We start from the raw sequence: 14346 nt of genomic DNA on the forward strand, positions 1-14346 counted from the left end.
CCGATGGAGGGTCTGGACGAACTCCACAGGAGAGGCTTGCAGGCCGAAGCAGGAAGAGAGCCCCTCTCTTCTGAATCCTCCTTAAAAGGCTTCCAGTGTTTAGATTAAGCATCACTCATTGCAGAAGACACGCCCCTTGGCTGATTACAAATGGAATCAGCTGTGGATGCAGCTGACCTGATCATGATTTAATTCTATGAAATATCCTCATAGCAACAGACAGGCCAGCACTTGCCCAACCAGACAAACAGGTACCACAACTTGGCCAAGTTGACACATGAACCTGACCATGACAGTATGGGTTGCAATTATATAATTTTAGCTTTTACTTCTAGCTGCTCTAAGGTACTAGAGACTAAAAGTAATATCAATATAATGATTCAGCACTCATACTCATTTGTTAAACCCTACCTTCTCTGTATCATTCCACTATCACTTTTGATCTTTCTTTAAAAAGGGAATTTAATAAATTATAAGTTTATAGTTCTAAGGTCATAAAAATGTCCAAACTAAGGCATCCAGAGAGACTCAAGGAAGACTGATGTCTGTCACATAGGAAGGCACGTGGCTGGCATCTGCCATGTTCCCAGTTCCATAGCCTCCAGCTTCTGACACGAGTGGTTTCTTTTTTAAGCATCTATGGGCCCTCACTTAGCTCCTCAGGGACATTGGGTTCTGGCTTGCTTTGCATCTTATGGAAAGGCACATGGCAACATCTGCTGGGCTCTGCATCTCCAAACATCCGTGTCTCGGCATCTGTTCTCTCTGTTGGCACTCCAAGCATCTTCAAATGCCTGCATCTATGTCGGCCCTGAAGCAACTGTGTTTCTCCAAACTGTGTCCTCTTTTAAAGGACTCCAGTAAACTAATCAAGATCCACATTGAAAGGGCGGAGTCACATCTCCGTCTAATCAAAAGGCCACATCCATAATTGGGTGTGCCATGGAAACAATCTAATCAAAGGCTTCTACCCTACAATATTGAATCAGGAGTAAAGGACATGACTTCTCTGGGGTACATAACTCTTTCAAACCAGCACAAAGCTCATTCGCTTATTCATTCAACATGTATTTATTGAACATCTCTGACTACCACGCAGCGTTCTGGGCATGGGTGATTGAGTCTCTAAAAACACCTAGAGGAGATTTATAATCTGCCTCTAGATGACAAGTGAATAAGCATATAATATCATAATCCCTCCGAAGTCACCGGGAGGTGTGACACTCACAGAGGTGGCTTAGGCCTCAGAAGGACTAAACCTACAGCTGACAGAGAGCAGGGGAAGCAGGGAAGGGCTGAGCCCTTAAAATCCCCTGCCCTGAGACCTAGCGTAGACGGGGGACCAGAGAGTGCCTGAACCAAGGGTCGGAATTTACAAAGATTTATGAGCCTGAGGGAAGGAGGAGGGAAGGAGAGAGGAAGTTAGGAGGAGGGGAGGGAGGCGGGAAACAACGGAGGGAAGAGGGGGAGCAGTAGGCAAAGGGAAGGAAGGGAAGGGGAGTGGGGAGGCAAAAGAAAAGAAGGATGGCCCAGCTTCAGAATCTGGAATTAAAGTTCTGCATAAAATTTTGACAGACGCGGTTTGTTTTTGGTGTCTCGCCATGTCCCCTTACTGAGCTATGAACTCCTCCTCCTTTCCAAAACTTAATGCTCCCCAAGTCCACGCCTGGGACAACTTTGTCTGAATCAGGTAGCATCCCACTCCAGCCTCTCCTTCTCCTTCCCCAAACCAGCCCGCCTGTGTTTAGAGGCCACACTTTCTAAAGACACACTGTAGTGAGTTGAGAGGGGAGGCGCTGGGTCTGCGGCAGGGAGGCCAGCAGCTTGTCCACGCTGCAGCCCCCCGCGGGGAACCGATTCTAAGGGTCCCGACTTAGAGAAGCATTAGCGCCAGGGGGGCCCAGCAAGTGGCTGCCAGCCCTGTTATTTATAGAAGCCTCCTTCTCAAGGAACACACAGGCACACCAGGGAAATTCTCAGCCAGATCAGATTTCCTGTCATTTCTGGCTTCCAATAGCCTTTGCTATTAATTCTCATAAAGAATGTGACCTGCGCCTGTTCAGATTTTAGGGGGCTCACAAATAGTTACTGGAGAAGATTACAAGACACACAAAGGGCTGCGAGCTGCGTTACGCAGTTTACGAAGAGGCTTGCATAGTTCCACGCTCTCTTGGAATCCACGCCACCTTGTGAACTGCCGCACAGTCCAGCACTAAGGAAGACCTAGACTTCCTTTAAGGACACACTGACACATTTTTTTTTAATTTTTTATTAATTAAAAAAAATTACAAGAAAGAAACACAAACATTCTTAATATACGCTCATTCTTTTCTACATATATAATCAGTACTTCACAATATCATCACATAGATGCATATTCATTATCATGATCATTTCTTAGAGCATTTGCATCAATTCAGAAAAAGAAATAAAAACACAACAGAAAAATAAAACGAAAACAGAAAAGAAAAATTTCACATACCATACCCCTTACCCCTCCCTTTCATTGATCACTAGCATTTCAAAGTAAATTTATTCTAACATTTGTTCCCCCTATTACTTATTTTTATTCCATATGTTCCTCTCATCTGTCGACAAGGTAGATAAAAGGAGCATCAGACACAAGGTTTTCACAATCACACAGTCACACTGTGAAAGCTATATCATTATATAATCATCATCAAGAAACATGGCTACTGGAACACAGCTCTACATTTTCAGGCAGTTCCCTCCAGCCTCTCCACTACATCTTGACTAACAAGGTGATATCTACTCAATGTGTAAGAACAACCTCCAGGATAACCTCTTAACTCTTTGGAATCTCTCAGCTTTGGACACTTTTGTCTCATTTCACTCTTCCCCCTTTTGGTCGAGAAGGTTTTCTCAATCCCTTGATGCTGAGTCTCAGCTCATTCTGGGTTTTCTGTCCCACGCTGCCAGGAAGGTCCACACCCCTGGGAGTCATGTCCCACATACACTGACACATTCTTGAGGATGGGAGAATCAGAGGAAGTGTGCTGCACACACACATGGCACATTTCTCCACGTGACGGTGGTGTTCTTTCTAACACGGTTGGTCACTGTTCTTTCCTTAACCATATCAGTTTCTTCATCAGGCAGTGTAGACCAGCACATTTTCAAAAGATCTCAGCTCAGTTAAAATAGCTGGGCCCCACTCCATGTCGGGAATGTTCCTTTAAGACACTGAGTTTCTTTCAAGTAGCTTAAATCAAGGTGACGACATTTGGAAATAAAAACAGTCAATAAAGCATGTAATTGAAGAGTCATATAATTCTTAAATTACCAGAAGCCAAGAGCATATTAATTATTCCTTTGAGAACGGTTTAAGTTTATTACAACTTGAAAACCTGCCTAGAAGTTTGAAGTTTATTACGTAGCTTTTCCTTGAACCAATTCCAGGATCACTGAAGACTGGTTACAGGGGAAGGGGCAGGAGGAGGATGCACGGAAATGAGAACTACACAGATCAGTAAAAAATGTATCTCTTGTCTTAGTAAACAGCCCCTGAGATAAGGACATTGGAACAGGTGATTATTATTATCCTGAAAAGCAGGAGTTAGGGAGTGGGAAGACATAGAGACGGTGTGTGTGTATTGCTGCTATAACACATTACCACAAACAATTACTACAAATTTAGTGGCTTATCACAACATAAATTATCTTACAGTTCTACATATCAGAAATTTGAAATGGATTTTACTAGGCTAAAATCAGGGTCTCAGCAGGGCTGCATTCCTTTCTCTAGGGGAGAAACCTTTTCCTTTCCTTTTCCAGTGTCCAAAGACTACCCACATTCCTTGGCTTGTGGCCTCTTGCCTCCATCTTCACAATGAGTATCATCACATTTCTCTGATTTTATTCCATCATCACATATCACTTTTTATCACAGCTGGGAACAATTCTCTGAGCTTTAGGGATCCATGCGATTGGACTGGATTCGCTTGGACGATCCAGGATACTCTCATCATCTCAAGGTCCTTAAATTAATCACATCTGCAAAACCCCTTTTTGTCATAAAGGTAACCTGCTCATAGGTTCTGGAGTTAGGTCATTGACATCTCTGGGGAGCTACTATTCTGCCTATGATGGGAAGCAATAGGCAATGAACGGGGTGTCTATTCTACTGGGACTCTGAGGAACATAAGAATTCCAGAATTGTCCACCTGAGGTGCAGAAGCTTTGGAGGTATCCACCAGCTCCCATCCCCCACTGGTGGTGGTTATTCCTGGAGATGACCCATGTGCACTTCCAGGTGACACTTCTTGGGACAAGTGGGGTCTGATAGTAAATTGGGCATAAAACATGCTGGACACTGTCAGCACAGGTAAGAAGAGCCTGCAGGGACTTGTCCCCCTAGCAGGAGAGGGAAGCAGAGGTGGGTGGGAGGATGGGATGTGGGCAGCAGGTATCTGTCCCACCTAGGGACTGTAGCACGCCTGACCTAAGGATCACAGAGGCTGAAGCTTAGATGCTGGAGCTCAAACATCAGACTGCAAACCCAAGCCCCACCATGTACTGTGAAACATTTTCAAATTATTTAAACCCTTTCTAAGCCCTTTCCATTAGTTATATGGGGAGACTAATACGGACCACATGGAGTCGTGATGAATGTTAAATGTACTAAATGTGCAAAGCAGCGGATATGTGGTAAGTGGTTGAAAAGTGGTTGTGGATGTTTTTAGGGTTTTTTTTTTTTTGCATGGTCAGGCACTGGGAATCGAACCCAGGTCTCGGCATGGTAGGCGAGAACTGTGCCTGCGGAGCCACCATGGCCCACCCGCAGTGGGTATTTTTAATTGACTGATAAAAATATATATGTTTATTGGCTGCCAGTCACCAGGGATGCTATCTGCGAATAAGACAGAACAGTTTTCTCATCTCCTGGAGCTTTTCTTCTGGCGCAGGAGTCAGACAATAGACAAGTGAACAAATGAAAGTGCAAGGTCTCAGAGACTATGGTGGCAGCAATGAAGGACACAAAAATGGGGTGAAATGATAGAAAGTGAATGGGGAGTTCCTGCCCACCAGGTCATCCTCTCCATCTCTCCCTTTTCCGTTCTAACAGAATCTAGCGTATTCGGATGGCATGTGGGGATTCCTTAATCATTTCGGGGTTAACCCCAATGCCAGGGGTGACTCAAGGTTGGCTAAATCAGTTATGGAAATTTCATTCCCCTTGGCTAGTAACTGGTATAAAAATAGACACGAAGCCCAATGAGATTCAAGGGGTAGTCTTTTGGGGGTGGAGTAGGGAGCAAATGAAGCTTCTGCTCCTGCCTGATGAGCAGAAAACCTTTAGCCCCTTTCCCCATTTTTCATGCCTCAAACATAACACATGCGCCACCTGGCTGGCAACCACCTTTTTGAGGCCCTGAAGCAGCAAGCATAAGATCAAGTCCAACAGAGCAGGAAACTCTCAAGGGCCGAGTCCTTCTCAAGAGGTCTTATGGAAGAAAAATTTTGTTTGTTTTTGAATGATATAGCTAGTCCAGTTTTCTGTTGCTTGCAGCTGAATACAGTTTTAACTGATATAGGTAGTCAGGAGGTGACAATTAATTTGAGACCTGAAGGATGAGCCTTCATGAAAAAATCCAGGGAAGAGCAGTCAGGCAAGAGGAACAAGTGAGAAGATTCTGTGAAAGTGTTTGGAGTGTGTGAGAAGGAGCAAGGGGGTAGTACAGCTGGGGGGGGCGGGGAGCTGGGGTAGAGGTGGCTGAGGAGATTAGTAAGGCTTATAGGCCCTGAGGTCATATGAGCACACCATGGTTTTATGCAGGAAAGTAACAAGTGCAAACAGGGAATTATAAACTCCACGTTCTTTAATATAGAAATGGAAGACTCTAAGACCCATACTTTTGCTAGGGCTAGTAAAATAAGATTATTAAGAATTATGCTGAAGCCAGAAACTGCAGGCTTTTAATAAGCAGTTGTTAGCCTTGGGGAGATGAGAGACTGCTGACTCAGTTGTGGTGGGGAGACAAGGGCCTGAGCTACAAAGCATTTTACAGCTAATTGTTAAGGAGAAAGGCTGGGAATATTTATAGGACTTTTGACTGGCAGATCCTTAGACTATAAAATCCTAACCCATGCTGGGATGAAGGCCTCACTGCTGTCAGATTGAGACTTGTCCTGCATTTGTTCTTTAGGAAAGGGTCCTGGTTAGTTTGTAAGACAACTAGAGACATAAGAACTTTAAAAACGTAATGGTATCTCCTCTAGAATGAAACCATCCATCCTAAGGCTACATACTAAATTGACTGGCACAGAAAATTGCACTCAGCTCACTATAGTTCCTAAGGGACATGAAGTCCCCCACCCATCCCCAAACACCAAAACCTTGGCTTTCCCCTCTTCAGGCCTGATTGAAAGAAATGGCTCTAACACATTCATTGCAATAACTGTCTCTAACATTTCTTAATAAAGAATTTTCTTGACAGATGTAATCTGCCTGATTGATGCTTTAGACTCTGGCTGCAATGTGAAAAATGATTTATAAGGGAGCAAGAATTGATGCAGGGAGCCCATTTAGCAGACTATCACAGCAGCACAGGGGAAAGGCTAATGGCCAAATTCGAGCGGGTGATGGTGAAGACAGAAGCACATGGTCAGATTTGAGATGTATGTGGGAGGTACAACTGAAAGGACTGACTAGAGGAATCAAAATGACTCATAGGTTTTTGGCTTGAGCTACTAGATAGACAGTGATGCTATTTACTGAAACTGGGACAATTGGGAGATGAACAGCTTTGGGTGTGAACACTTTAGATTTGGCCATACTAGGCTCAAGGTGCCTCCTTTGATAGCCTCCTTTGATAACTGAGATACAAAGCAGGCAGTTAGTTATGCATGAATTTGAGGACCTGCATAAGAGAGCGTGTGCAAGAGAGGAGAGCTCAAGTGGTGTCCCAAGGCACTTCAATATTTACAGAACTGATATCACTTCCCAATTACAGATGAGAAGAAGTTCCATACTAAAAAGAATAATGATACTCACTTATTTCTGACCTGCTATACTGTATCCTCTTTTGGAAGTCCTGGAAATGCACAATTTGACTTAGGTTTATCCTGTGGTAGGATCTGTTAACTGTGACTCAAATAACTGAAAGCTGGGTGATTAAGACTCCTTTGAAAAGCATGCCTTTGAAAGAAGTTGTGGGGTTTGGGTGATAGTTTAGTGGTTGGATATTGTAGTTACATGGTACTTTTCCACCTATGGACAGAAGTCACTTGAGACAAGAGAGGGTCACTAAGCTCCTGGCAGTGCTGAAGCCTTTCTGTGGTGCTGCCGTGAGGGCTGTTCCCGGAAATGCTCACTCCTGTGTCAACTGAGAGCAGCGTGGGGGGGCAAACAGACGGCATGAAGTTATTTTGGTGATGAATCACTGTGTTTAACCAGTCTTGGTTTAATTATTTGTTATAAGTATGTTCATTTGGCCAGCTGGCTCTAGGGGGCTCATTTAAAAGTGTCATCTATGATAAGGACACTTATTGGAGGAAGAATGCCAGCCTCCTAGAGGGAGGATGACAGCCTCATCGCAGTCTGGTGTTTCACTACCTTTTCCAAATTAAGGTCCCCAGGGTATTCTGACTCTCTCCTTCCCCATCATCACAAGGCCATGGAAACCAAGCAGGAAACAGATGGCCACTGTCCAGTTCTTGGAGAGGATTAGTGGGCTAGATCAATGGCTCCTTCCCCTCTTCATGCCCTTAGAATATATTCTTGTTGTCTTACTTTGTCTCTGATAATACTACTACTACTAATGATAATAAGATGTGATATTTCCCTTTCGTGGTTCTGCTTTCCAGACTGTTTAGGACAATTAAGGCCATGGATGTGAATCCCATTTCCATGAGGACTGGCTCCATGAACATGGGCCTTTACCTCTGAGTCTCAGTTTTTGCCTCTGCTAAATGGAATAATAATACCTGACTCTTAAGGTTACTGTTGGGATCGAATGAAATTGCATTCGCAAGGGATTTGGTGCGGTGTCTGGAATCTTACCCAACACTCAGTAAAGGGCGGATGTGACAAGAGCATGAGACCTGGTTACAGATGTTTGAAGAGATGGGTTATTTCATAGCTTCAATGAGGAAGGGTAGATGTGTTCTCTCAACAGCTGATTCTCCTAATTGGAAAGTAGTTTCTATTTGTATCCAGGTGTTTCTTTTTTCTTTTTCATTATTTTAAATACCCACAGAGGAAAGTTGCATGTAGATGACAATGTCATTCATTGAAAGGATATGTTGAACTCTCCATTTACTATGGGGAAACTTTCAACGGGAGCTGGTTCCCTTAGTGTTCACCAAATAGATGAATAGCCAAGACTTTTCTGAACGTCTTCAGTTGGCTGATTCATAGATCAATTTCCCATTAACCTTTAGTAATAAAATACATAATGCTAGTGAGAGAGTGGGCTTTGGGAATCCTTACATTTTAGTTCTTCTCCCACTTGTGCAATTTCTTTCTTTCCTTCCTTTCATGAATATTTATTAGGTCTGAGGCTTATGGAGGAAACAATTTATGTAAAATAATTCGATGGAAGGAAACAGGACAAAGTTCAGGCCACCTTGCATTTTCTTGCTATTTAACCAGAATTTGCTTTTATTTTAAGTTCCTCTTTACTTTTGTGAGTATTTCATTGAAAATACCAAAAAGGGTATCTGCCTGAAGTCTGAGACTAGAGAATGGCTTCCCTGTACATTAACTAATTTCTTCTGTTTTAAATTCCTGTCCCTTTGGCTGAAGCCTTTATTTAACTTACGATCGCTCTGAACTGTCTTCAGACCAAAGGGATGGTGGATTTGCACAACAGTTGACAGTGCGACAACAATATTCTTTGAACTTAAAATATTCACTCTGCATGGACCCAGCAGACATCCTTCTCTGCAGCCCCAGCTTCTCCTGGTCCAAGGTCAGGAGGAGGTCAGGTGCAATGCAGAGAGATGCTCTTTAAAAGAGGCCATGAGCTTTCCAAACCTCATTCCTACTACTTCCCATCAGGTTCCCTCCAGCCCAGTTGAAACCCTTTTTCCAGTTTTTGTCTCACTTTCATAATCCCAATCCCCAGGGAATGCATGGACTGTGAAGACAGAGCACCTGGATCTGAACTTTGGAAAATTGTGGGCGTTTTTCGAGCCTGAGGCTGCTCAATGGGGCTAACGGCACCCACCAGCAGCTGGCTTTTGGAAGTGCTGAAGCCAGCGTGCCCGCCTCCCACTGCACCAAGCTACCTCCTCGGCCTCCCTGGGTGTGGAAAGTACAGAGGTCGCTGCAGGCAAACACCCTCTTCTGCAGCAGCCAGGGCTTTCATTCAAGTCCCTGGATGATTCTACTCTCGTAAAGCAGGCAGAATCCTGTGTGAGTCTCAGGGATTCTCTGGCCCTTTTCATCTTAGGGCTGGAGACGGGCTGGGCAGTTGGGTTTTTTGATCCCTAACCGGGCCAGCCCCCAAGTCTTCTGTGTTCAAAGCCCTCCCCATATGTCTCAGTTCTATATCAACGGGCATAAAACCCAAAGGGACCCACTTCGGTGCTTGTGAGATTTAGCTGAAACTTAAAAGCAAAACAAACATAAAGAGCAACCCAAACCCAAACCAACTACAGAGCAAACCGCCCCCCACCCCCAGCTGATTGTGGAGACATCCCGAGGGCCCCTGAGTGTGGGTCATCAGAGTGGGGGCTCACTGGAGTAGGCCAGTCACCCTCACCCATCTGCTTTCAGATTTGGTGGTGCCTCAACTATCACAGCACCCAGTGCAACTCTGCTCCATGGCTCCTCACGAAAGACTGTCCTCCTTGTGGCAAAAGTGAGTGATGGGGGTCAGACAGGAAGCACCCAACATACACTTTGCACCTTACTCGTGCAACTCCTCAGTGAACTCATAGGGAGCCCACGGAGGTGTGGTTTTCTCCCACTGGCTGTGGCACATGCAGGGCAGCAGGTGAGGCAAAGAGAAAGCTGGCGAGTGGGAGTGCTCAGTCCCTTCTTCCTAGCCTCCTCCCTCCTCATGTCCAACATCAAACATCGGCTGCTCCAGCTCTCAGCAAGATGCCACTGGGGGGGGGGGGTGGGGGCAGCCTCCACGTGGTTTCCAGTCCCAGGCTCTGGGTGCCTTTGAGGTAAAAGCAGAGCCCTTGAATATGTGCCCATTCCCAGCAATGGGGCAAAGTACTTTGCAGATAAGGCTTGCAGCTGGCAGCAAGACAAGGTCAAGTTCAGAGGAGGGCAAGAGGGCCAGCTTCCCCTTCCCTGACCAGGGAAAGATTAACCTGTGGTCTGTGTCCAAGGAGAGAATGAAAGTAAGTGAGCGGTGGTGGGAATGGAGATGCATTCCACCGACCCCACCAGTTGTTAGCTCCCCCGTAGCTCCAACCACTCCTGTGCTAGGCATCCAGCAGCTGAAGCTACTGACACAAGGTCAAAAGTGGCTGATTTTATTCAGAGGGCTGTGGGGTTCCTGGGCTGCACCCCTCATCTGGGGAAAGGGGCAGCTGAACTGTCGTGGCCATCTGTGGGTCTCTGAGTCCATGTATTACTGTAACTGCCTGTGATCTAGGCACTCATCCATCCTCCTGTGTTTACCTAAAATAATCTCTAAAGGTATTCTTTAACTTTGGACTTTGTAGAAAGTCATAAGGTTTTGTTGAAGAGGATGCTTTAGAATGAAAGCTTTGTAAGTTTATTGTAGTTGATTTGAGAATACATGTAACAAAGTTCAGAAGAGTTTGGGTAGCTACCTGTCAGTTTTCTAGGGCTGCTATAATAAATGACCACAAACTGGGTGGCTTAAATGAACAGAAATTGATTGTCTCACAGTTCTGGACGGTAGAAGTGTGAAATCATGGTGTTGACAGGGCCATGCTCCCTCTGAAATCTGTAAAGGAGAATCCTTCCTTGCCTCTTCTGGTATTTGCCAACAAGCGTTAAGTGTTCCTTGACTTGCAGCCTAGAACTTCAACTTCTGCTTCTGTGGTTAGAGGGCCTTCTCCCCTCCCTCTGTGTGTCCAAATTTCCCTCTTTTTATAAGGACATTAGTCATATTGGATTAGGGCCCACATTAAATCAGCTTGGCTTCACCTGAACTAATCACATCTTTAAGGGCGCTATTTCCAAATAAGGTTCAAGTTTCAAGTCATCTGATTGTGTTAGATTCATCAGCCTTCTACAAGAGGTTGGACACAGCCAGGAAACTATCTCCAACTCATTGGAAGTCTAGGTTATGATCTTATATACCCTTTCAAATTGCTTCATTACCTGGTGGGACCCTAGTACCATATTTAGATGAAAAGGCAGGATTTTAAATAGGGAGTTTCTCTAGTCCCTACTCAGTTAAACCATATGGAGCTCAGCCACCCATGATGGGATATGGGTTGGTGGTTAAAGCAGGAGATGCTTGTCCAAGTTGGGGGGTGGAAATAAATGCAAAATTGAAGTAAAGAAGGGAGATAGGGGTCCATGTTGGTAGAGAGCTCTTGAAACAGAGTGCTTCCTTTAGAGTGTAACAGGAGTCCTGCTGACAATAGAGCCAGCTGAGCCGTTCAGATCTTGTCCCAGAAAGAATTCAGAGAACAGAAGGTCAGTAGTAGTAGTAAATAGTGAAATTTATTTAAAAGAGAGAAAGCACAGTTAAAGAGATTAATGGAGGCGGTTTCAAGCTAGCTACACAGGCCTAATGGCCAGGGTAAGCTTGTTTTATGGGGAAGTTTTGCTGGTAGCAGGTTTCCATAGTGATCTTTGAACACCATGGGCTTATATGGTTTGCATTGTTTCAGGAGGAGATAACTGTCTATGCTTGTGGCCTGCTACCATATACCCAAAATTTGTTTTTGGGCAGATAGATGCTTAACAATCTTTATAACCCTATGCGTTCTGTGATTAACTATGAGTCCATTTCAGGCCCATGGTTTTACCAGCTTTATGGTTTTAGGGAGTTTTGGAGCTTTAGGGAAAAGTCTTGCTCTAGGGAGTTTGCAGCCTGCATTAACCCTTTCAGAGCTGGCTAGGAAACAAGGGACCTGCAAGTGTCCATTGACTCTTTCAGAGCTGGATAGGGAACTGGGGCTTGTGGCTTTTCTGGTCTATCCTGCTTCAAGAGCACCCAGGCCACCAACCTTCCTGTCTTCTGTTCCTGATGCACAATCAGGTTTCTGGCTCATGGGTACATTTTATTTCCAACTGAAAAGAATACTACATGTGTACATAATAGATAAATAATAAATCTTACACATAGCAAAACAATGTTATATGAACATCCTCACAGTTAAATCTTTACCTATAACTTCTTTTTTTGGTTAAAAACCTTTTTATTTTTTTAACTTTTTTTTATTGTATAATATAACATATATACAAAAATGAGAGAGAGAGAAACTCAAAGAGAGTTTCTCTCAAAGAGAGAAAAAAGCAATAGTTTTCAGAGCATTCTTCAACAAGTAGTTATAGGACAGACCCCAGAGTTTCTCATGGGCTACCATACCATCATCTCATATCTTTCCTTCTAGCTGCTCCAGAACATTGGAGACTAGAGGGATAAATATTTGTTTATCATCACAATCGACTTCTATGTCTTTTCTGTGAAAAACAACACGTATACAAAAAAGCAACAAATCTCAAAGCACATCGCAACAATCAGTTGCAGAACAGACCTCAGAGTTCTGCGTGGGCGACAATTCCACAACCCCAGGTCTCCACTTCCAGCGGCTACTGTGGAGCCTGCCACAGGCTCTCAAAACCAGCCATCGTCAGCCGGCGGCCATTAACACTGACCGAGGCAGTCACAGACGCCCGCGGGAAGGTCCCTCACGCATGCAGTATAAAGGTCAACAAATCAGAAACAACCTGTCTGCAGCTAGTCCAATTATAGTTATCATTTCTGACTATATGACTGGTCCACGGTTCCTTAACCGAGCCTCTCCGCATCCTGCTATGTGTAAAGCCTGCAGCTGTTTGTACCTTCTTGGTCCCAACTTGAAACGGCGCCTGCAAGGCTTTGTGCCCTGCTGCGCAGCACAAGGCGATGCTTCAAGCCTGACCTCTGGTGTCGTGTCCTGCTTCAGAAGCCGCTGGGCTGAAGGCTGTGCCCCAGCGCCAGGGGTGCAACAGCTTTCCTGGAGCCCGAACAGGGACTTGACTGAACTGGCGCAACCTGCGACACTGGGTCAGATGCCCCTGGTTCCCCACCTTTGTCATCGGATTGGCCAGGCCCTCGGATTGCCTGCACCTGTGACCCGGTGAGTGGCCCCAAGGTGGCTCAGGTTGGTTGGACATCGGGGACACCAGGGGGTCGTCGGGCCTCTGACGGCTCGAACCATTCCTGTCGGGACCACCGGTCTCAGCCATCTGTCTGACTGCGGATCCACCTGACTGGGTGAGTAGATCCGTTTTGGGGGATACCCTAGGATCTCTCCTGGACCCTCTGAATAAAATCGGAATTGGGTTCTCTGTTTAACAGTTCTGCCTGTGTAAAAACTGCTCTGTAATTAACTTGTGTTTAAAATAGGAACTAGCCGGTCCTCTCCAGGAGATGGGGAACCTACTGAACTTCTGGAAAGTGTGTCACAAAACTGGTCAACACTAGGAAAGGGAAGTCTAAGAAAAAGAATGAGTAAATGCCGTACTGTAATATGGCCAAAATATGAAACTGCCAGTCTGCCATTAAAGACCCAAAAAGGGTCTTTCAAAATTAGTTTGCTAAATGCCTGGATAATGTGGCTAGACAAGACTGGAAAGTTTGAGGAAGATCTTACTATACGGTTTTCAGGAACGCCTCCTTTTGCTTCCTCTTCAATTCCCTCCCATGCAGCCCTCCTGAGCCTTTGTTAAAATCTCAGGCCTCTGCTAGAAACTGCAATCCCTCCACGGCACCGCTCGCTCAACCCTCAGCTCCCGCCCAGTCCTCCAGTCCCCACTGCCTTACCCCGTCCGCTGCAGTCTCGGGACCAAATGGACTATAATCCTGTGTCCAGGGTAACTCCTTCTGCCGGGATGGGGGGCTCCGGACACGGTTCGGCTATATTCGTATCAGGCATGGGGACCATCAGAAGTAGCCAACGTAGCCAAATTAAAGGACGAGTTCTCTACCCAGCCCCGACGGGCAGTAGAAACTACGTGGACTCTCTTCACCGTTCACAAGCCAACAGCGAACTGTCAGCTTCTGGGGAAGCAGCCGCCAGTCAAAAGGGGGAGAAAGTCCCTGACCTGGGACACTGACATACCCGGGCACAGGGCGCTCCCCAGGCCTGACCTAACCTAACGACCCTCATGGAGGAGGGAGAAGATGAGTGACGGGGCCTAACTTGCAAGTGGCCGGAAAAACTCTGCCATTCCTC

This window comes from Tamandua tetradactyla, chromosome 18 (genome assembly GCF_023851605.1).
Source record: "Tamandua tetradactyla isolate mTamTet1 chromosome 18, mTamTet1.pri, whole genome shotgun sequence".
NCBI lineage: Eukaryota > Metazoa > Chordata > Mammalia > Pilosa > Myrmecophagidae > Tamandua > Tamandua tetradactyla.